At 46.0% G+C, this 24,392-nt stretch overlaps 1 protein-coding gene across 1 annotated transcript in view; it reads right to left on the bottom strand.

The window, feature by feature from the left end:
* RNF150 (ring finger protein 150) overlaps positions 1–24,392 on the bottom strand; it is a 239,388-nt gene that overhangs the window by 109,311 nt on the left and 105,685 nt on the right. The gene's annotated exons all lie outside the window — the stretch shown is intronic.

Below are 24,392 nucleotides of genomic sequence, written 5' to 3' on the forward strand. Positions count from 1 at the left end.
TGTTTCTTGAATCACTTCTCAAATAAATGACTTGTACTTGAATTCTTATTTTGGGTCTGCTTTTGGGAAAACCCAAACTAAGACTGTGCCAAAACTTTTTTTTTTTCCTTCTTCTCCCTCTCCGTTTCCTCCTCCTCCCTCTCCTTCTCCTCCGCCTCCAACTCCTCCTTCTCCTTTTTTCTATAGTTCCCTGATGCCCTAAATACTAGCTACTTTGGCTTATGTTTTAACAATACATAGTGCTTCATAAGTATTACTCTTTAATAGGTTTACAAATGGAAAGGAAACATCAAAAGCAAAAACGTGAACTCTTCTCCACTGATTTCTTTTTTTTAACTAAAGAATTGTTCAGCAGAAGTAGCTTTCATACCTTCTCATGTCCACTTGCCCTAAAGATAGGGGTAGTCATATACCTGAAAACTACTCGTTCAAACCATCTGTCTGAAGAGAGAGCCAAGTATCCTTCTCTCCATCTCTGCCCAAAGATATTCTTTGGACATTGAGCATTCACAGAAACTACTGAACATGTCAGTCATTCTATAAGCATTCACTGAAATTATCGAACATTCTGGAAGGCTCGCTAATACGGCAGCCACCGGGCACGTGGTGCTATTGAGTTCTTCATATGTAGCAAGTATGACTGAAGGACTGGATTTTCAATGTTAGTTAATTTAAATTTTAATATAAAATTTACATTTGAAAAAATTCCCATACTCAAATTGTTTCAGAAATGTTTGAAAGTTTTCCAATAATTGAGTAATAGTTTTAAGACATTTAAATATAGATCAAGAATGATAAAAATTTAGGAGCCACATTGAGATATGAAGTGTAAAATATGCCCTGGAATTTGAAGGAATAATATGAAAAATGTCATGAGTAATTAATATCTGATAATCAATAATTAGTAATTAATATTTTTACTGATTAAATGTTAGAGTGGTAACATCTTGGTTACATAAAATATATTACATTTAATTTGTTTCATTTTAAAAAAAGAGAATGAGACTCCAAGAAAATTAAATCACAAATGTGGTTCACTGTGCAGCCACCGTAGGCACAGCTTGTATTTGCTAGCCTAGTGGGTAAAATCATTGCTGTGTAAAAAGATTAAGACAAGGAAATACTACTCCCCGTTCTTAAGGAGTTGACATTTTGAAGGAAATGTCACAGGTTCGGTCATCATATTGAAGCCAAACTTAAAAGCAAAATAAAAAGTAAAGGCGTATAAGGCTTTCTCATGGGAGGTAGCTGTTCTCCTGTATGAATAGGTTACTGATATTAAACTAAATTACAGAAAGTGACGTAAGGAAGAGTGTTAACCTCTCTCAGGGCCTACAAAGCTTGCTCTGCCCGAAGAGTGAAGCAAATGCTCTGTCAACGTCGGCTTTCTAAACGTGAACGGAATAACAGAATTGGGCAATGACGTCTTAGAAGGGGTCTCATCATTTACTCTGACATCATCGTCTTTACTTTACAGGTTAGGTGACTTGTTTAAGGTTAAAGACCATTTGGTTCTTTCCTGAAGAAAAAAGAAGCCATTAATTCTCATTAATATAATTTATGTTCCTATTAGTGAAGAATTTTCCATCACTGCAAAGCTCATGTTACAAACAAGTGGTTCTCAGATGTATCAACTCTACCTGATACTCCTCCTCATATTTCCTCGTGTGTCTCTAAATAATATGTTTATACAAGTATTTCTTGGATTACCACTTTTGGATATTTCCTACTGCCATGTAGATGGCACCCTACCTACATCCTTACCTAACCCCTCACTGGACAAATCAGTGACATTCAATGAGAACACTGCACAGTATAGAGCCAGGTAGAGTATTAAAATTATGTACCTTTCCCTCATTTTTCCAAAACTGTGTAATTACATCATTCTTTTATTTACCTTGTTTTCCATATTTCCACTGTTATTTTTCCCCAAATGCTGCTATCTCTGAATATACTTACAAAAACATTTTCTATATTCTTCATATACATTAGTTCCATTTGTCCTTTCAACTGGGACACTTCTCTGCTAGAACCCACTATCCTCCAGCTCCAACAGGACTGGTTGCCTTGAAGCCTGATGCACAGTCGTCATCTGGTGGCTTGTCTTGCAAGGCAATCTATGATGGGAAGGAAGGCTTACTTCCTAAGTCAACTTTCAAACCATCTTTTATTTGTATTTGCAGACATACATTAAACAACACCAAAACAGTACCATCAACACATAAACACTCTACATGCTTAAAATATGGAGTTGAAGCATCATTCTGGATGCCCCTCCAGCAAATGCTATCAAAACCCACAGGGAAAATAAAAAAACCCACAGGGGTGGGATCCCTGGGTGGCACAGCGGTTTAGCGCCTGCCTTTGGCCCAGGGCGCGATCCTGGAGACCCGGGATCGAATCCCACGTCGGGCTCCTGGTGCATGGAGCCTGCTTCTCCCTCTGTCTGTGTCTCTGCCTCTCTCTCCGTGTGTGACTATCATAAATTAAAAAAAAAACTTTAATAAAAAAAATCCACAGGGGTTTAGCCTCATGGCTGCCCACATCCGGAGTACACAGGTGCTTGTGTCAGTCGACAATATTTCCAGGGTTACTTCCTGTTTAACTCTTAACTACTTAGCTCATCATCACTGGAAAATAGAATCAAGAGACTTTTCATCAAGGAAATACAAATCAAAACCACCATGAGATATCACTTTATACTGGTGAGAATGGTGAAAATTAACAAGACAGGAAACCACAACTGTGGAAGAGGATGTGGAGAAAGGGGAACCCTCTTGCACTGCTGGTGGGAATGTGACCTGGTGCAGCCACTCTGGGAACCAGTGTGGAGGTTCCTCAAGAAGTTAAAAATAGAGCTGCCCTATGACCCAGCAATTGTACCACTGGGTATTTACCCCGAGGATACAGATGCAGTGAAATGACAGGACACTTGGGCCCCAGTGTTCACAGCAACAATGTCCACAATAGACACACTGTGGATGGAGCCTTGATGTCCATCGACAATGAATGGATAAAGAAGATGTGGTCTATGTATACAATGGAATATTAGTCAGTCGTCAGAAAGGATGAATACCCACCATTGGCTTTGACGTGGATAGAACTGGAGGGGATTATGCTGAGTGAAGTAAGTCAATCAGAGAAAGACAATTATCATACTGTTTCACTCATCTGTGGAATATAAGAAATAGTGCAAGGGACCATAAGGGAAGGGGGGAAACTGAGTGGGAAAATTAGAGAGGAAGACAAACCATGAGACACTCCTAACTCTGGGAAACAAAGGGCTGCAGAAGGGGAGGGGGCTGGGGGCTGGGGTACCTGGGTGACAGGCATTAAGGAGGGCACATGATGAGATGAGCACTGGGTGTAACATGTTGGCAAGTTGAATTTAAATAAAATTTAAAAAAATAAATAAAAGATACAGAGTCAAAAAAAAAAAGAAAAAAAAAAGAATCAAGAGGCTTTTATGGCAAGATAATGTCAATCTGCTCATCCAGAAAAAGCACCAGTTTTAAGCTGACCACTGAAGAGATTCCAGATGAGGCCAGAGCTATGAAAAGTTGTTGCAGAAGCACAGAGCTCTACTTCCAGGAGCCACCTAGAGATCACCTGTCAATTCTAAACTTCGTATTTTGCAAAAAAGAAACCAGGCATACAGACACCCCAGACAAAAAAAGGGTTGCTAGAAGCTTATAAGTAGGCTCCTAAAAACACTGAGAAGTGGGGCGCCTGGATGGCTCTGTTGGGTAAGCGTCTGACTCCTGATTTTGGCTCAGATCATGGTCCAGGGTTGTGAGAGTAAGCCCCGCATCGCATCGGGCTCCCAGCTCAGTGGGGAGTCTGCTTGAGATTCTCTCCTTTTCCCTGCTGCCCCTCCCACACCCATGTGTGCACACACACACACTCTCTCTCCAACAAACAAATATTAAAAAACATTTAGAAAGATAAAAGTAACTGGTTGCTAACATAAATTACAGTCTTACAGATGGATGCTGTTATTTTGCTCAAGCTGAGCTTCCTGGAAGAAGCAAAATCACTGAAATATTTAAATTGATAACTTTAACTCCTGGGCATTTATCCCGTAATACTACAACAAGTAACTGTGTGAACTGAAGGACCAAATCACAGTCTTTCTACCTTGCTCTTCTTTTCTTTTTTTTTTTTTTTCCAGCCACATGAAACACAGATCTTGAGGACTTCATGAATTATTTATCACCTGCCTTTGGAATGCACTTGAAGCAAACTGTAGGTTAATGCTAATGGTTAGTCTGGTTCTAGAAAGCACCAGCTAGTCGCAGGTTGCTGGCAGAGAATGAAGAGCATTTTCACTTCTTGTTCAGAGGTGGCCCCGTCGAGGTCCCCAGACATGGCCCCGAAGTCGCTGGCTTATTTGTGTAAAGAGAAAGTGGCCAGTCACAAGTCGAGAACGAGTGAAAAAATGAAACAGAGTTGTTCTTCCTTAGTTTTGGACCTGGTTTTTAGCATCTATTCAAATTTTCCAAATTAGAGTGAGGTTACTGTCGACAACCCTGCTAACGCGCAGTAATTTGATCATTTATACCCACTGGCTTACACATGCCCACGGATGGCATTCTCAACGCCAGGAGCGGACGGCCTCTTCTGACCCCCGTCGCCCGCTTCCCATATGCTGCCTTCGCAGCTCATTGTATGGTGCTAATTGTTTCCCTTTGGTGATTCTAGAAATTACTGCTTATTTTCTTTTCTGTGAACCACTGAAGTGAAACAAAATGATAGCTTTTTTTCACCCCATTAACAGCTTTCATTGGGAAAAATCATCTGCAAATATTAGTTTCTAGAGCCTTAGAACCATTCTAACAGATTATGGCTGTAAAACTTCATTTCCTCACTAGAAACGTAGTACTCTGAATGTCAAGATTTCGGACGTAAATAAGATTCAAACAAAGGCAAAATATAGTTACATGTTTGGGTTGCTGAGCAACTGATAAAGCATCTTTCTAATAAAGCTGAAGCAAATAAACTTATTCTAACTGAAATTTAAGAACGATATTTTAGGGGCACCTGGGAGGCTCCGCGGTTGAGCGTCTGCCTTTGGCTCAGGGCATGATCCTGGGGTCCCAGGATCGAGTCCCGCATCGGGCTCCCTGCATGGAGCCTGCTTCTCCCTCTGCCTGTGTCTCTGCTTCTGTCTCTCTCTGTGTCTCTCATGAATAAATAAATAAAATCTTAAAAAAATAAAAATAACAATATTTCGTAGGGAAATAGTTTTAACTAAAGGATAAATTTAAAGAGTAAAGAGTGAAGAAAAGCAAGTATGGTTGATTTTTTTCCCTATAATTATGCAGAGATGTCGAAATCCTGTTAATATTCTTACCTTCAGCTAGCCCAAATCTTTTTTTTTAAGATTTTATTTATTTATTTATTCATGAAAGACAGAGAGAGAGAGAGAGAAAGAGGCAGAGACACCCAGAGGGAGAAGCAGGCTCCATGCAGGGAACCTGATGTGGGATTTGATCCCGGGTCTCCAGGATCACACCCTGGGCTGAAGGTGGTGCTAAACCGCTGAGCCACCCGGGCTGCCCCGGCTAACGCAAATCTTAATGCGGTCCTTCAAGAGCTAAAATCCTTAAAATAATGCAAACTATCTTCAAAAATACGTACAATAATGGTAAACAGGGTTTGTTTCTAGGAGGGAGGGCTTTTATGGATAATATGAAAAATTCTTCAGGTTCTCAAATTGCTTGTCCCAAAAGAATGGGCAGTAAGGATTCCAACTTGAGTTCTCTTTATTTAAAATTTTAGTATTCTTGGGTATATACTTTTACATACCTTATTCTCAGCTTTCAGAATTTCCATCTGAGTACCTAGGGATTTTTAGACAGTTCAGGATAATGAGACCAAGAGCTAACCAGACACTGGGGGAGCACAGGAAGACAGAGCGGAAGGTCGAGCTGTGTGTCGGGGCAGGCGTGGAGACGTAAAGTGGGCGCTGCACGGCCGGCCGGGCCTGGGCCTTGCCCCTGTGGCTGGAAGCAGCGAGGAGCTCGGGCTGCACCGCAGCAGCCCAGGGCAGGGCCACGGCGCGCTCCACCTTTCACACGAGTGAGGCTTTCCTTTTCTCTCTGCCCCCGATGCGGGGTGGGGGAGGCACTCAGAAACACCTATTTCAGAGGGTGAGCTGAGGGTGTTGATGAGCAATCCTCCTTCGCACGCACCCCAGGGCCACCTGAGAGAGCTGGAATCAGTCCTACGTGACGAGGGGGGTCTACTTTCTGTTGGAGAAAAGAGCTGGGACTGGAGGGGCAGGCTCCCCTGCAGAGGAACCGAGGAAAGCCCCGGGAGCACAGCAGCAAGCTGTGTCAGTCCTTCTCCTGGGCATCCACACGAGGGGGAGCAGATGCTCCCGGGGGCGATGCACCTTCCCTGAGGATGTCAAAATCGGTCTTGCTGGGTGCATTAGATTCCTACTGTTGCTACGACAAGTCACCACGAACACCGTGGCTCACAACAACCGTGGTTTATCATCCCGCAGTTCGAGATCAGGAACCTGAAATGGGTGTCAGTGGGGTAACAGCAAGGGGCCAGCACAACTGTTCTCCTTCTGGAGACTGTAGGGGACAAGCTGTTTCCTCGGCTCCTCCAGCTTCCTTCCAAAGGCGGCTCGCGTGTCCTGGCTTGCGGCCCCATCCTTCCAACCCGTGTCACTTGTCAAACGTCCTCCTCCGCTCTCGCTGGTCCTCTTGCCTCCCTACCCATCTCAAGATCCTTAACTTCATCACATCTGCAAAAATCCCCACAAGACAGCGTATTGCCAGGTTCTGGCAATGAGAACGTGGACCTCTCTGGGGTGGGGGCGTTGTCTGCCTATTGCAGTGAGTCGCAGTGAGGTTGGCAGTAGGACAGACTTCCGCAGGGGGCCTCCCGGAGCTTTGCCACAGCAGCCGGATCTTCCCTGATCATTGTGAAGGCCCCTGATTTTCCTAGGTATTCACAGGGCTTGGAGAATACGGTTGATGATTTTTCCCCCAAGGTCTTCATCTTGCTCAAACAGACGGACTGCAGCCCGGGGCTGATTTCAAGAAACATTAAAGGCGTTATTTCTCAAAGTCGAGAAGGATGGTTATTCCTTGTCTCTCCTCTCCTCCCTGCCTATTAGCTCTTAGCACCCACCGCACCCACCGCACCCACACTTGCAGTGAGCAAGATCTTGGGGTGAGAATCCTACGGAAGGCAGTGACACACACTGTAAAACACCGGCCAGGAAGCATGACAGGCCCGGTCCATTTTGGTATGAAAAAAAGTGGCATGTGTGGGTGTTGTTGGCACAACAGTGGTAATTTGTCTCCTGGGGCCAGAAATAGGTGCCACCAGCCTCTGAGGACGTAAGAGCTCTCTGAATAATTCCCCACTCCCCACCCGCTCCCTCTGGACCTCAGCGAGCCACGCGGAGACACGCATGCTCCCCGGCACCCCCTAAGAGAGCTGCTCGTGGAAAGGATGAAAACAGGAGCCAGCAGATCAGCCGTGTTTGGAATGGAAATCCAAGGTCACGTCTGCTCCCAAACGCTCAGATCCTGAAGGACTGTAAGCAGGGTTAAGCTGCAGCCAGCTCCCTGTCTCCCCTGCGGGAGGAGTTACTGGGGCTGTCCCGAAGGCCTCGCCCCCACCATCTGACAGGAGGGCTCTTCTTGCTTCCAGGTAGATCACGATGCAAAATAAAGTCCGACACACGGTCCAGTCCGGTTCCCTGTGGACTCTCTGCAGTGATTTCACACTAAATCAGACGGACACACAGACTGCTGCAGACCGCACGGTGCCCCCCACCCTGCAGACTCACATGGAAGCCCTCGCCCCCCGTGGGGCTATGTTTAGAGACAGAGCCCTTAAGAAGATAACGAGGGTGAAATGAGCTTATAACGGTGGGACGCGCGTCCTTACAAGAGGAGGGACAGGGGCGCCCGGGGGGCCCAGCGGGTGAGCGGCTGCCCTCGGCCCAGGGCGCGACCCCGGGTCCCACGTCGAGCCTGCTTCTCCCTCTGCCTGTGTCTCTGCCTCTCTCTCTGGGTCACTCAGGAATAAGCAAATAAAATCTGAAATTAAAAAAAAAAAAGCAGCAGTGAGGGACACACAGCAGAGTCGGCCGCCGTCCAGCAGGTGCGGACGCCGAGGGGCAGCCGTCTCGCTCCGGAGAGAGGTCCTCCCAGAGACCCACTCCAGTCGGCCCCGGCCCCGGCCTCCGGGCCCCCAGGGGGCGAGAGGACAGAGCGCCGCGGGTCGAGCCGCCGGGCCGTGGGGCGGAGGGGAGCTGAGCTGCCCAAGGCGCGGCCGTGCTGGGCTCCCGCGTGGGCTCAGCCCCAGCCTGCGCTTGCTGCCCTCCTGCTGGGGGCGGGCCGAGCGCAAGTGGCCTGCAGAGGGGCGCATGAGCCACTGTCACCGCCGCTGGCGACCACGGAGGGGACGCGAGCAGGTTGGCCCGGGGTCCTGGGCCGCAACCTTTGACTATCAGCCTCTGCAGTGTGGTCCCCGGAATCTGCCAGTGACTTCCAGCTGCAGCCCAAGGCCTAGGATGCATGGGCCCAGGTCCAAGGCCTAGGATGCACGGGCCCAGGTCCCAAGGCCTAATGCACGGGCCAGTCCCAGGCTAGGATGCACGGGCCCAGGTCCCAAGGCCTAAGATGCATGGGCCCAGGTCCCAAGGCCTAGGTCCCAAGGCCTAGGACGCACAGACAGCCAAGCCCGCCACGGCCCGGAGTCCAGTTGGCTTCCAGGAGCCGTGCAGCCGCACGCTTGCCAAGGGTCAACAGCAGCCGGCAGCCGAGGTTCCCCGCGGGAGCAGGCTCGTCCAGGAGCCAGGACCCTGTGGTGGGCGACACTGGGCGACACCCCGGGGAGGGCAGGACGGGAAGCCCGGGGGAGGCCCGGCTGCTTCCCCAAGCTCACCCCTTCTACCGGGGGCGCGCGCTGGAGCGACACCCAGGGACAGACGTCCCTGCTGCCTTAGGCATGGGATCGTGGCTCCGGAGTCTGTGAACCCCACGATGGCCGCAGGTGCCTATACGGGTTTGAGAGTCTCCACCTTGCTCTTGCCACACGTTTAGCTCAACGCAGAGGTAACGGGATCCGCGCGCAGGTGAGCTGTTGCCCCAAAACGTCACAGTCCAACACGGGCTTTGTTGGGCTGCTTCGGAGACCTTAGCCCCTTGAGAAAGGCGCCCCTCGTCCAAGGTCACCTCGACCTGCCGGGATTACAAGCGGCGCCAACTAAGCGTGACCACAGGGAGCCTTCCCTGGACACAGTGACCACCAGGACGGCTCGCCCGGTACTCATCCAGCTGTGGCCTTTCCAAAGTGGCTGCGCACAAGAGAACTCAGTAAATTAGCCTGATGTTGCTTATAATTGAATGATTGTTTTGGGAAAATGTTTGAGACAACCCGCTAAGATACAGGCCGTATCCAAGTCCCCAGGTCTGCGTCGGGGTCTAAGCAGAAAGCCCCCAAGTGAGGAAACCCCTCCAACTGCATCCCAGCCTCTCCCTCTGAGTATCTTTCTCTGTTTTCTCTAGATGCTGTTTTCTCGATTCTTCTCTTTGATCTTCCTGCATCTTCCCATGTCTTGCTCATCCTCCCAATAGTCCCTCCTCATTTGTCTCGTCGACTCCTCTCTGTCCGGTCTTTTCTCGCTGATGATTCAAGACGTCAGGGCCTTCCATTCCCAGTTGTAAAGAAGATGAAAGGAATACGTTTCTGTGATCTTCTAGGAAGATTAAAAATAAAACCAAATTCAATGTTTTTTTTTTCTTTTGCTTTCTTTTTAGAATCTTTCATTAGTTCTGTTTCCGTCAGGAAACGTTTTCCTGCCTCTAGCGTAAAACAATATCCAAAATAGTTGAATAGGTATTTGTAGCAAATGTAAGCAAAAGAGGAAATGCATTTACTGGAGGACACAAATAGAGAGTTATAGAGGTTAAAGGGTATTTGTTTCTTGTTGGAAAGGACTTTCTTGGAAAAATCAGGATTTCATAAAGGCTCATAAAAATTCTATAGATAATGTCGATGAATTGAAAGCTATTTGAGGGGAGCCCGGGTGGCTCAGCGGTTTAGCGCTGCCCTTGGCCCAGGGCGTGATCCTGGGGTCCCGGGATCGAGTCCCGTGTCGGGCTCCCTGCATGAAGCCTGCTTCTCCCTCTGCCTGTGTCTCTGCCTCTCTCTCTGTGTCTCTCATGAATAAATAAATAAAAGCTTTTTTTTTTTAAAGAAAGCTATTTGATCTGTGAAATAATTTATATACGCTTTTTCTCCAAAAGAACTTTATTTTTTTTTTTTTTTCAAGACACTGAATACGTTTTTATTGAGCCTTTTAGTTTACAACATGAGGTAAAAGGAAAGTCACTTCACCTTAACTAATATTTTACACAGCTGTAGTAAAATATCTCAAACTTTAAGGATGATGGATTACATATATTAAAAGTTGGGGATTGGGTAAACAATATCTGAGTTCTTGAATTTTCCAGTTGACTCTCCCCTTACAACCAGCTCTAGTTACATAAGTTTCTTCAAGGCCATGTTTTATTGTTGCTAATGTCTTTATATCTGAAGCATTGCTATTTCAATCAATATCCACTAATTCCACTTCAAAAATGAGTTTTGCATTTGGTGGAATTTTGGCATCAGGCTGTCCTTTCTTTCCGTAAGCCCATTCTGGTTCAATCTCTAGTCGAGCCTTTTCTCCTTTACTCATAGTTAAGAGTGCTTCATCCCATCCTCGGATAACTTTGCCTATTCCAACCTTAAAACTTAAAGGCTTGGCATTTTTCTTCTTCTTTGAACTGGTTTGAATATTAGTATCAAAAACAGTCCTTTAAAGCATCAAGACACCTGGGTAGCTCTGTGGTTTAGCATCTGCCTTCAGCCCAGGCCGTGACCCCCGGGGTTGAAGACGAGGCCCTGTGGCCTAGTCCCCTGCGGTTGCCTCCCAGCTCCGATCCCAGCACAGAGCGGGGGAGAAGGGCCCGGAGACCTGGCCCCCGCCCCTCACCCTGGGGAGCCACCGCTTGCCAAGCTCCTGTCCTCAGTGAGCAAGTCCCCTTTAGTCAGTTCAAAGGCTTCTTCTGGTTCTGACTCTCCAACTCCTCACCGAGTGCTCTTTAAGCTCCCAAGGGGAAGGAGCAATCTCCCTGGCACCCGTCCTTGTAGGCCCATGGCCTAGAGCGCGTCAGCAGGTGCCCACAACATGGTGCTGAGACAAGGAACCGAGTGGCCAGTCTGCCCCTACCCGGCCAGGGGGTTGTCATTAACTTAGGACAATCGGATCCTCTCCACCCCAGGGACAGAGATTTCTTGAGCAAAATTACTGATCACTCCTTTGGCCAAGTATGGGAGGTAAAAACAAATAATCAGGAAAGGACTGAATTTGAGAAGGAGAGAAAGGGCCATGGGAATATTTTTATTTATTTAATTTTTTTCTAAAGATTTTATTTGTTCATTCATGAGAGACAGACAGAGACAGAGAGAGGCAGAGACACAGGAGGAGGGAGAAGCAGGCTCCACGCGGGGAGCCCGACGCGGGACTCATCCCAGGGTCACACCCTGAGCCGAAGGCAGACGCTCAGCCGCTGAGCCCCCCAGGTGCCCCCATGGGAATATTTTTAGAGTAAATACATTATGCAAAATAGTACCAAATGGGTGCTCGCTTTGAGGACTGATTTATGCCACAAAAAAGAACACGTACCCTGGGGTATAATTGAAGAGACTTTGGAGCAGAATCTGGGCTGCATCCCCCGCCCCCATATTGGTCATCAAAGGGCCACCTCTGCAAAGTACCAGGACCTGTGCGCCCTTCGGTCTAAGGGGACTGATGGCATAGACAGTGAGGGAAGGAGGCACTGCCCCGTCCTCTCTGGCTGTCTCCCCTTTCCCATCATCTTGTTCTGCTCCAGTAGCGTCCACCACCTTGCAATTCCCACCAGTCACTGAATCCCCAGCGTTCACAGGCTCCTGGCTCTTCTCACCACAGCGTTAGGACGCGGAGTGAAGGGGAGGAAGGCATGGGCACGTCTGCTAACCACGTGTGGAAAAGAGGGATGCTGCGAGACTGAATGTTCTCCCATTCTACAGGAGGGCAGGCCCAGTGAGGCCCACAGGGGGCGGGGGCAGCAGGCAGCGAAAACGCCAGAGTCCTTGGGAAGAAGCCATCCTACCAGGTTCTCCGTGAAACTACGCAGCCTGCACAGCTGCGGAGTTGAGCCCCACACCTGCCCAGCTCTGTTTCTGTCCTGTCCCCCTTCTAGGCCTTTCCTCGCTCTCGCTGTCTTCTCCCCCAGCCCCAGCGCCGACTGGGCCCTCGACTTGGACACCAGAAACCAGGAGCTGCTTCCAGCTGTGAGAGCCTGCAGCCCAGGGAAGGCCAGCAGGCCCGGGGAGGAGGCGGGGGGAGCGGGTTGTGCACCAGAAACTGATGAGGGTTTTGAATTCCGCCTCTCAGACACGTTGCACCTGCTGCAGCAGTTCAGCCCCGTTCAGTTCATCCCCTCAACGGCATTTGGCCGGTACCCACCGAGTGTGTCCAAATGCCATCCCAGGCTCTGCGGCTGTAATGATGGCGAACAACAAACAGCAAATCCATGCTGCCTACTTTCGTGGGGCTTAACGTTTTAGTGGAAAAGACATCAGTGAAAACAAAAATCTCTCTACCCATAAACGTACAATGACAAGCCAAGATAAAGGAAAGAAATGAGATTCTCTGGAATGTTCTCCAAGGAGCCGGAGGCCGGGTTAGGAGTCGGGAAAGGTTTTCTGGAGGACTGACAGTAGAGCCGAGCTCTGACAAATGAGTAGGAGATTTCTCAGCAGAGGCAGGGGCGAGAGCAGGAGGAAAATGACGAGGCAGGAAATTATGATCCCCTTGAACTTGAAAGTCTATGATTTTCTACATTATATTATTCAGATGAGGCTAATGGCATAATGTCTAAAAACTTTCTACAAGTCCATTAGTAAAATACTCTTGCCAGGTAAGAGGTTACAGACCCAAGGGAGTATGGAGACAGGATTCTGCTCGGTGACCCCTGGGTCATCAATTCAGTCTTGTAATAAACTTTTTTTTTTTTAATATGAACTACAAAATTGTCCTTGCTAGGTTGTATTTTTAAAGAAGTTGTCTTTGAGACATGTGGACTTCAAAAGTTATTGCCTTTGTAATATAACCATTAATCTTAGCTGTCAGAAGAAATTGCTTGCTCCCTGGTATTTAACAGAAAAGCTTCAAAACTCTGTTCTCTACTCCTTTGCCTTCAGGTCTGAATGAATCAATAAATCAGTGACTCCAGCAGATGACTTCCTTTAAAAAAAAAAATGAAATCTCAAGTGGGAGATTTTTGCCCCAACAAATAGCACAAGTAAAAACCCTGTGGGGCAAGATAGAGCACAAGAGTTTTCAAAGAGTATTGGGGGGGAAAAAGCAAAAAACAAAAAACAAAACAATAACAACAACAACAACAAAAAAAAAACACCCACAGAGTATTGGGGGAAAATGGGTAGATTAGGAGGTAAAATCAACAGGGCTTGTAGGGACTTGAGGGATGAGGGAAGGTTGATGCCAAGAATGGCCTTGGGACTTCTGACCAATGCGCCTGAACAGACGGTGGGAGCCACTCCGACTTGGGGTGGTGGTTGGACACGGACAAAATCCAAGTCGTGGAGGGAAGACGTGTCTTTTGGACATGCTGAGTCGGAGGTGACTTGGAGAAGAACAAATAGAGAGACTTGGATGGATCTGTGAGAAAGTTCAGGAGAGGAGCTGTCAGGATGTAGACGGTACCTGAAGCATGGGCGGGACAAGGTGGAGCAGGAGGTGGTAGAAGAAGAAAAGAGAAGGGGGCCTGGGATCAGGGGTCGAGGAGTTCCACATTTAGTGGGGAGCAAAGCAAAAGGAGCCGAGCAAAGACTCAGAAAGCAGCACCCAAGAGCCAGGAGGACGACCTGCCCCGGCCAGCGCTGCCCTCGGGCCTGGTAAGAGAGGAAGTATTTTCTCCGAAGCTGGAACTCTAGGACGAGTAGGCTTCCCTAAGGGGGAAGGAGGGCCTAAGCGCTGGCAACACCCGTGCACTGGGACGTTTCCCCTGAACCGCAGGAAAAACCTATGAGAAATGAGGTTATGCCAAATGGGTGTTGACCGACCCACCTTCCAAATTAGTGTTCGGAACACAACCCGTCTGCAACTTGAGCACATCGTGTACTACGACGGAAGGACACGTTTAATTTTAGTTACATCTTAAATATTTCGAGTGAACAGAGCATTTTTTTTTCTAATAGCACTTTATTCCTGGGATTCGCTGTGATGTGAATACCTATTTTTAAGACCTAGAATGGAGAATGAGGAGGACTGAGATGTATCTACATCTCTCCACCCTGTGAATCTTGCTTTTGTCTCCGGCCGTTCTGTAGTTTCCTGTAAACTAATCGAACCCTGTCTTCTGTGTGGCAACAGGAAGACCTGACCAACATGATCTCTGGGTAAAGTGATGTCGGGCAACAACGCGCCATGGAAGGGAGTAGCTCAAACCAGAGACAGGCGGGGGGTCCTTTATGTTGAATCCTCTCAAGGCCTGAGCTGGACCTGGTTGATTAGGCACTAGATGCTTATTTGCTTTAGTTGATATTTGGAAATTTGAGGCTGTGCATCCACTAAAATCCCTCTCTACTTCCCAGAAACAAGGAGGTACATCGATGCAGCATGGGCCCTGCTGGGACTCCCAGTTTTGATGCTCATTCACACCCAAGTCTATATAAATAGCAAGTTATTCCTAAATCGTAAGAAGTGCTTTGGAGAGTATATATGTATATATTTTTTTTACAGTTGTGTTACATCCATATTTTTGAGATTCAGACTTACGCTTGAGAGTTAAAACAAGGGAGAACAAAACAGGTTTAGATAGTACTCCCTTTAAAGCCAAATGGATACGTATATACTTGAGCATATATTGTATTGAGAACAATGTTTTCTAAAATAGAGAAGTTTGTAACAAAAGGTCGAATGTCTAAGGCAGTTAATTATTATTATTATTATTATTATTATTATTTTAAGATCCTATTTATTTATTCATGAGAGGCAGAGACACAGGTAGAGGGAGAAGCAGGCTCCACGCGGGGAGCCCGATGCAGGACTCGATCCTGGGACCCTGGGGTCACACCCTAGGCCCAAGGCAGGCGCTCAAGGCTGAGCCCCAGGGACCCTGAGACACTTAATTCTTAATGGGAGAAAGGAGTTCTGTATACTACACTGGCTCCTAAAAGGCATTCCAAAGTTTCCAATCTTTGCTTGTTACGTCTTTTATTACTTTTTGATTTTTGATGCAAAATATTAATTTCCAAAGGTTGGAAAGGAACTGAGGCATGAATCAACTTCCCCCTCCTATTTAATAGTCTATCTGCCGAGCGGCTCACTGACACCCACACACTCGAAATACAGACGAGCTGGAAGGCAGCCCGAGCTCATCCTTGTTTTAAGATAACAGAGATTTACTGCACGCTCAGCTTACCCATAAGAGGGGAATGAGGGAGGGGAGCGACAGCCTTCCCTAAAGACCCCCTGGAATTACTCTTCCTGGAAAATGAAAGGCCGCTGGGTGGAAATTTGGGGAACCCAGGTTCACATCAGGGTTCAGCCCTTATTAACCACATGCTTTGCCCTAACGAGTAAATGTCTCTGAGCCTCATCTTATTCTTGACTATAGCAAGTGGACTTGATAAGTAACCTCTAAAATTTTATGCAGTTCTATAATCACAATTTTCTTGTGTCTCAGTTCATTTTGGGCGACCTTAGTGCCCCCAATCGCCTTGGGTACTTTTAAGGCCATCTGATCTGTTCTTCCTGTATTTAAATTTTCTTATTTTAAAAAATAAAACTGGATATTGAATTAGAATTCTTCAACTGTTTTGAAAAAATAGAGACTTATAAAGGTTATAATATTTATATATAATTTATATATTAACTTATAAATATTATAAATATTTATATATATAAAAATATAAATATATATATAAAATACATAAAAATATAAATATAAAAAATATAAATATATAAAAATAACTTATAAATATGTAAATATATAATATATATAAATAAATATATATAAATATATAATATTAATATATAATTTATAATATAACTTATAAATCTACAGGCAGATTCAAAAGTTGATATGGCTTCCACTCGTTGGAATGAATAATACAACTAATAGAAGTGAACTTTGTTTCTACACCTCTTTCCACCTAAGGCTCAGAAAGTACAATATGAGGTAAAACTCAGGTGGAAATAGGAGAACACTTTTTCCACTAAGGTGCCGGAGAGTTTGGCATAACCCAGTAGGTTTGGCCATAAACTCAGGCCTGGCTAATTCCAAATCCCGTCTACTTTCCAAATAGATCAGTTTGCCTCCAGGGGAGTCAGCTGAAGACTGGAAATTCCTTGGATTATTTAAGGGAAAATGGCATTCTATTATCTATGTACCCCCATTTCTCAGCCCAAAGCCTTGTATACAGTAGGTGCTCAGTGATTAATTTGGGAAGAGTAGGAAGAGAGATTTCCATTGGCAAAGACTTAGACTAGACTTAGGTCAGTTTTTTATTTATTTATTTATTTATTTATTTATAAAAGATTTTATTTATTTATTCATGAGATACACATAGAGAAAGGGAGAGACACGGGCAGAGGGAGAAGCAGGCTCTGTGCAGGGAGCCCGATGTGGGACTCGATCCCAGGACCCTGGGATCACACCCTGAGCCGAAGGCAGATGCTCAGCCGCTGAGCCACCCAGGTGTCCTGTCTCCAAGGTTTTGTGAAGCTAAGTACATTTCTATTTGCCCAAGGGAAGTGAGTGAAGGTTCTAAGTAAAGTGAAAAGCCTGAGCAATGAAGCTCATGAATAAGAACAGGGAGGTGGTGCGGTTCTAGTTCTCGACACAAATTCCAGGGGTGCTCAGCAAGCATGGTGGGCCGGAGATGTCCTCCCAGATCCCTACCCACTAGGTAGGCACTTCTATTACAAGATGAATATGCCTGCTTGGATGAGCACAGAATTAAAGAAGGGAATTTCAATGCATATTTGAAAATTCTAATAGCAGGGGCACCAGGATGGCTCAGTCGGTTAAGCATCCAAGTCTTGATTTCAGGTCAGGTCACAATCTCGGGATCGAGCCCTGCCTCTGGCTCCACCCAGGGCATAGAGCCTGCGTAGAATTCTCTGTCCCTCTGCCCCTCCCTCTGCCCCACATGCAAGCTGCCTTCTCCTCCCCCAAAAAGAAGAAAATTCTATTACCATCATACATTAAAAACATAATTTGTATCCTTCTTTGTACATTGTCTAAGTCATTTGTTAATTTTTAATTGGGTTGGCTATTTTTTTGATTGGTGTGAGCCTTTTAATTTTAAATATGAAGTCTTTTTTATTAGATACATGGATTGCAAAGTCCTCTGCTGTGTTGTTGTCTCTTCAATCTCTTAATAAGACCCTATTATGTGCACATATTCTTTTTTAAAGATTTTTTAAATTCAATTTTATTAACATCTACTATAAGGTCACTATTCCTTCCTGGTCTTTGTTACTTTTGGGCTCTCTTTCCGCTAAAAGGCTCCTTTTTCATATTTCTTGCAGGGCTGGTTTAGCGTTCACAAATTCCTTTAGTTCTTGTTTGTTCTGGAAACTCTTTCTCTCTCTCTCTTTCTATTCTGAATGAGTGACAGCCATGCAGGACAAACTATTCTTGGCTGCATATTTTCTCCACTTAGGACCCTGAATGTATCACGCCAGCCCTCTCTGGCCTGCAGGTCCCTGTGGACAGGTCTGCTGCCAGCCTTACGCGTCTACCCTTGTAGGTTCAGGACCTCTTGTCCTGAGATGCTTTCAGGATTTTCTCTTTATCATTGAAATGTGCAAGCTTCACTATGATGTGTTGAGGTGTTGACCTATTTTTGTTGACTTTGAGGGGGTTTCTCTGTGCCTCCTCGGTTCGAATGCCCATTTCCTTCTCCTGTATTAGGGAAGTTCTCAGCTATAATTTATAAACACACATTTTAATATAATGAAGTCTAGTTTACCAATCTTTTTAATGACTAGTGCTCTTATTTCTGGTTTAGGAAATCTTTGTTTATGTCAAAATTATAAAGATATTCAACCTATACTTTCAACAATAAAATTTTTATTGTTTTAGCTGTGATCTATCCATTTTTTTTTTGATATGGTGGGAAGGACAGTTCAAAGATACTTTTCCACGTGGATATCTAATTGATCTAGCACCATTTATTTAAAAGATTGTCCTCTCTCCTCTGTATTGCACTGGAGACTATTCATTCGAATCAAGTGATCTTACTACATGTTTTGGTCTGATTCTGGACTCCCTTTGCTCGTCTCTGTCCTATTTGTCTATCTTTGTACCAGTACTACACTGTCTCATTTACTGTGACTTTATTATAAGCCCAGACATCTGCTAGCATAAATCCCTCTACTTTGCTCTTCTTCAATATGGCCTTGGGTATCCTAGTCCCTTTGCATTTTCGTATCAATGTAACATTACTTCCTCAGTTTACATACACATACACACATGCATGATCTGTTTCAGATTTTGAGTTTTACAATATTTCTGATAATTTTGAGAGAATTATCATTAATCAGAGAGAAATTAGAACCACAACAGAATGCCACTGCATATCTAACAACAGTGGCTGAAATTTATAAAAATCCTAAAAACCTGATAAACCCAAACGTTGCCAAGGATGTGGAGTGACTGGATTTCTCTTACAGGTCCAGCATGAAACAAACTGAGCCAGGCACTCTGAACAAATGTTTGATAATACCTAGCAGAGCTCACCATATGCTTATCCTTCACCCTGTGACTGCACCCAACCTCTGATGCTATTCCATGTCTGGTGCTCCCTTCTTTCTTTTGTGTGTGGAATTCCTTTCTCTGTAGAGTGTGTGGTTTAAAGCAAGAGTTCAGAGTCAGACTGCTTGCCTGCATGTTGCAGCTCCACCTCACTGGTGGGGTGGCTGTGGGTGAGTTACTCACCCTCATGTATTTCCTGTGGACACAATGATTAGTGTGTTTGCATATCGGTTATGATTTTCATCTGCAAGATGGTGGAGGGAGTGGGGAGTGCTTACCCACCTCACAGGGCCTCTGTCCTGGGAGGACAAAATGATACAACCCACAGGAACAGTGCCTGGCAACCAGCAAGAGCTCAATAAATGTTGGCTGTGATTATTTTCTACCTATTGTAATGCTACCTTTCAATGCCTACTTAGTTCAAATTGCACTTCCCCCATGAAATTTTTTTTCAAGAGGAGGAGGAAGGAAATATTAACTCTGACAGACATGTCGTCCCTCTCTCCACACTTTATTTTAATCCTCTTTCACTCTTATTCTATTTGGCTTTGATTGTGGCGTGCCCTGCTGGTGCTTGCCCCTCCAGACTGTGAGCATCCCAAAGACAGAAATGTCTGCTCACCTGAGTGTCTTTCTAGATTGATGCCTGGTGCTGTGCGCTTGCTTAAATGTTCAATAGATGCTGGCTACATCACATCAAATCAAATCAGGAGGGGAGACTGCTAGGTGCCTTTGAGTAATAATCTTGCTGGATGTGTTTGCTTTCCAAGAAGCTTGCCATTTGGAATTGCTCTTAAACAAACAGTTGAACTAAAACAACAGTTTTTTAGTGACGTAAGAGGAAGGCTATGAGCAGTTATGCCAGGATCCAGGAGAGTGGCCCAAGTAGCTGGGGTAAAAACTGCCTTTATTAGGAAAATGTGAAGCTGATAGACATTTGCAATTATGATCCCCAAACCGGAAACTGTCCTAGGGGATATGAAGATGCCTGTAGTTTTATTTTTTTATAAAAAGATTCATTTTATTTTAGAGAGAGAGCTTGTATGCCCTGGACTGCGAGCAGGGGGAGGGGCAGGAGGAGAGGGAGAGGCTCTCACGCAGACTCCTCACTGGGCGCAGAGCCCAACACAGGGCAGGATCTCAGGACCCTGAGATCATGACTCAGAGGTCATGACCTGAGCTGAAATCAAGAGTCAGACCCTTAAGTGACTGAGCCATGCAGGCAGCCCTAAATACCTGCAGTTTTAAAAGAATTGCACTTTCATACACTGGGCTCAGGCTCGAGTTTGTGGCTAGGAAGCCTCAGGCTTTTAATCCTGGAGTTTTTACTTACTCAGATTGACTCTGAGGTCAATTTGTGCTAAAGGCTTTTACTCTGCACTGAGACTTATTTACAAAAATCCCTGAAGTGAAGGAAGTTCTATTTGGGGCACCTGGGTGGTTCATCAATTAGGCGTCCAACTCTTGATTTGGATTCAGGTCATGATCTTGGGGTCATGGGATGGGGTCCTGCCTCAGGCTCTGAGCTCAGCACGGAATCCACTTGGGATTCTCTCTCTGTCTCCCTCTGCCCTTCTGCTCACACACACTCTGTCCCCCCCCCCCAAAAAAAGCTCTATCTCCAGGTCTATCTCTAGGGCTCCCACTTTGAAGATCTCCAGGCGAGAGTACAAATACGGGCCCATATGATACGTGTAAAGATTACGAGGTGCACATTAAGGTAATGAAGTGCTACACAATATATATTCTATCCGTCCATCCTCACAGAGACCTGGGGGCCACGAACAAGTGGAGAAATCCCGGGCTCCTCATACTTCCACATGGCACGTGTTGGTGCAAGCTTCCCTTCTCTTCCCAGCCCCAGATGTCCCTGATCTTGAGGGACTTCCTGAGCAGGTGGGGACAGCCCAGCCTGTGACCCCAAGTTCCAGCTCCAGCCACACCTGCCCACAGAGAGCTTCCCGTTTGGCCCCAGAGACAGCACAGTCTACCTTCTGGAAGCCGAACCTAAGAAAAACGGCCATTGGACAATGTCAAGGAGTTCTGGGGTCCTGGGCTTTCTAGCGCGGTGTGGCCCCTCCCTCACATTGTGGGCAAGGTACGGTTGGAATGAAAGCAAAACAAGGTTTTCCAAAGTATGAGGTCCTCCTGCGTGGGTCTAAGGGTCATACCAAGGCTACTTAAATAACACACATGATGATGCAATTTTTTATCTCAGAGTATTCTCAAACCCTTATTTCCAAGAAATATCGTCATTCCTACACATATCACAGCTCCAAACAAAATTCTGGTGTTACTTTTTTCCCCAACACTGAAAAGTCTTAAACTTGAAAGAATTTGTTGTACTAGTAGAACACAAGTAGTTACCAAAGCACAAGCTGTTTCAGTCGGGCTGTTTCCCCACTATGGTTCTGACCACGGTGGCCTTGGTGCCACTTGTACGTCATTTAGACTAATGCGAAAGAAAAAGGGAAAACTGCAGATCTGCTTTGAGACCATATGGTCATAGGCCACGTGGCCAGTGGGAGGGAGGACGGATGGTTGTTAGCAGACTGGTCAGAAATGCTCTTCCCTGCTCTTCCGAACAGAGCGCTCTGCACCTGCTCTGTATTCTGCGTCTCAGAAACAGAGATGTTAGGACATCGGATCTATCTGCTTGCTCCTGAGGACAACAAGAGCTGGGACACACTACCCCAGGCACCTCTGTGCCCAGCAGACCGGAACAACTCAAAAACAAGCTGGGAAGTCAAAGAGACTTGATTCCAGTGTTAGCCCTGTCATGTTATCATTGTGTGACACGGACCCGGTGACACCGTGAGGGCCACAGGTCCTAGGGTTAAACGGAATCACCTATGTGGGAGGACTTGGCGCGGCGTGAGACGCCCCGCGAGTGGGGGTTGTCTCCTTTCCTTGCAGTTTCTTTTCACTGCATTCAACTCAGATTTTTAAATCATCACAAAAGTAGATCGATCGTATAAATCAGAATATAAGCGACTTCCATTCGGTCGGTAGTTCTAAATCCTGTAATTCTAAATCCACATAATACTAAATTTCAGATTCACAGGCACAAAAATCTCAGAGTGAAAGGAATTTTGGAAGCTTATCAGAGGATGTCCTTGGTGGTTCGAAAGAACAAAGAACATTCTTGATACGAAACTGGGCTCCAAGAGTTCATGGTCTCAGGTTCGAGCTGCATTCCTGTCAACCCCGTCCCTTTCTGAATATAGCTACTCTTTTTAGAAAAATCACTTTTTCACTAATCACTGCCAATCATATCAAAGGCATTGTGAAGTGAGGGATCTTTTCTTTCAAAAATCCACATTCAGATCATGACATGGGGCCCTACAAGTAACTGGGAAAGCTCCTAGGGCCCTGCTTCTCCTGGAGAACTGCTTGGAACGAGCTCTGAGGCCGGGCCGTTGGGCAGCCAGAGGTGGGGGGCACGCGGCCCTGACCCGACCTGGCCAGTTCCCTGGAGGAACCGGGCCATGAGGCCACAGGGATTCGGGGTTCACGTCCCTAAACACAACTGCTGGGTATCAGTGGGTAAATAAACCGACTTTCCACCCTCTGTCCTCTTGCACTGTGAAATTGCAGTATTCTGGGTTTGTGTGCATGTGCGTCTGAGCAAAATGCAAAGACTCACATGGACAATGGGGACTGTGTATACATGTGCATGAAAAGGTGGTACAGCTTTTTCTTCTTAGATGTAAACGATGCCCTACTTCTTCACTAAGCAGCCCAACTTAAAACTGCATGTCACAGACATACCGATGTTATATTTAAAAGAAATTGTGGGGGGACAGGTAAATTTCTGTTATTTCTGTCTGTAAACAATTCACAGCAGCATCTCAGTGAGGTACTTGAGCACCGCTCCCTGCTAGGTGGGCCCTGTAGTAGAAACCCCAGGTGGCAGGGGCAGAAATCATCTCTCTTTTTCCTCTCCTCCCTCTCCTCTCCTCTCCTCTCCTCTCCTCTCCTCTCCTCTCCTCTCCTCTCCTCTCCTCTCCTCTCCTCTCCTCTCCTCTCCTCTCTCTCCTCTCCTCTCTTCTCTTCCTTTTCTTTTCTTTCTTTCTTTCTTTCTTTCTTTCTTTCTTTCTTCTTTCTTTCTTCTTTCCTTCCTTCTCCTTCCTTCCTTCCTTCCTTCCTTCCTTCCTTCCTTCCTTCCTTCCTTCCTTCTTTCTTCGAAATGTTAGTCCTTGCTGCTTGCAGCATACTATAGTCAATGCTTAAAACAAGTCTAAGAGCAGATGAAAAATGTCACCATGTAGTTAGAGTTTCTGGGTTCTTTTTCATTCAAAGTGACTCCTGGGGAGTCTGAGCTACTGCTGGGTGTGACAGCTGCTGGGGATCCACTTGGCTGTTGATTTACACGGATCCATTAAAAACTCACACAGAAGCAAATCACCAGGACAATAAAGAACCTGGGTGTGCCTTTCACTTGGGAGAAAAGCTTATTTTTTGCCAGTAAATTTAAGAGGATGCCAAGAGGAGGCTCTGATAGTGTGAATGCTTTGTGGAGCTAACCGCCTCTCCAAAGCACATTTTTTTAAAATGATTTAATTTCAGAAGGAAAATACACTGGATCTTCAAAGACAAACCTAGTGAATGCAGTTACTAGAACAAGAATGATGAGAGTGAGAGTAGGGAGGAACCCAGGAGCTTTGCTTACTCTCTGCTCTTCTTCCTGCCCCCTGAAGGCAGCCTTTGTGAACGACCCCTGTGCAACACCTCCTTCCACTCCCAGCCAGGGCCTCTCCCTACCCAGCCCAGGCTCCACTTCACTGAGGGACCCCCTTCAGCTGCTGTAGGCCTGCCCACGGATCCCAGGGCCGCCCTTCTACTTCCAGGCAGGCCTCTTGCTCCCACTTTTCTCCTCCTAGTCCTTGAAAATCCGGCTCCGTAACTCTTGCAATCCCTATTTCTGTACCTCCTGGTTTCTTGGAAGAATTGGTCAGACCCTCTCCTTTGACATTTGATGTCACATGATGTCCCCTGACTTGAGGCATTAAAGGGTCCTTGTACGTAGCTTTAAATTTTTAATTTGATTTAAAGTAGGCAAGACAGAGGAGTGCTTAAACACTTGGTCTCTGATGATGGACTTGTTGGCTTTGAGTCCCAGCTCCAACATTTTCACAAGCTGTGTGACTTTAGGCAAGTCATTTAACTTCTCGGTGCCTCCGTTTTCTCATCCTAATATCACCTAACTCATAGTGTTGTTGTGGGAATAAAGGAGTTAGCACATATAAAATACTTAGAACAAGGCCAGCCACAGAGTGAACACGGAACGGCTATTAGTCATTATTTTGGCATTAATACCATCTTTGCATCGGAGGCATTCAGTCCACCACCTTCTCCTCTCAACCTTTGCTGGCTGGAGCAACCCTCGCTATCTCACCATCTCCACATCATAAAGGGGATCCTGTGCCCCCACTGTGGGTTTATGCTTCTCTCCCCCTTTAATTGTCAACACGCTGCCCAGAAGATGGAGAGGTGAAGGGAGGAAATACTACGCACTGTCACATGCCAGCCTTGGGC

This window comes from Nyctereutes procyonoides, unplaced genomic scaffold, assembly GCF_905146905.1.
Source record: "Nyctereutes procyonoides isolate TBG_1078 unplaced genomic scaffold, NYPRO_anot_genome, whole genome shotgun sequence".
NCBI lineage: Eukaryota > Metazoa > Chordata > Mammalia > Carnivora > Canidae > Nyctereutes > Nyctereutes procyonoides.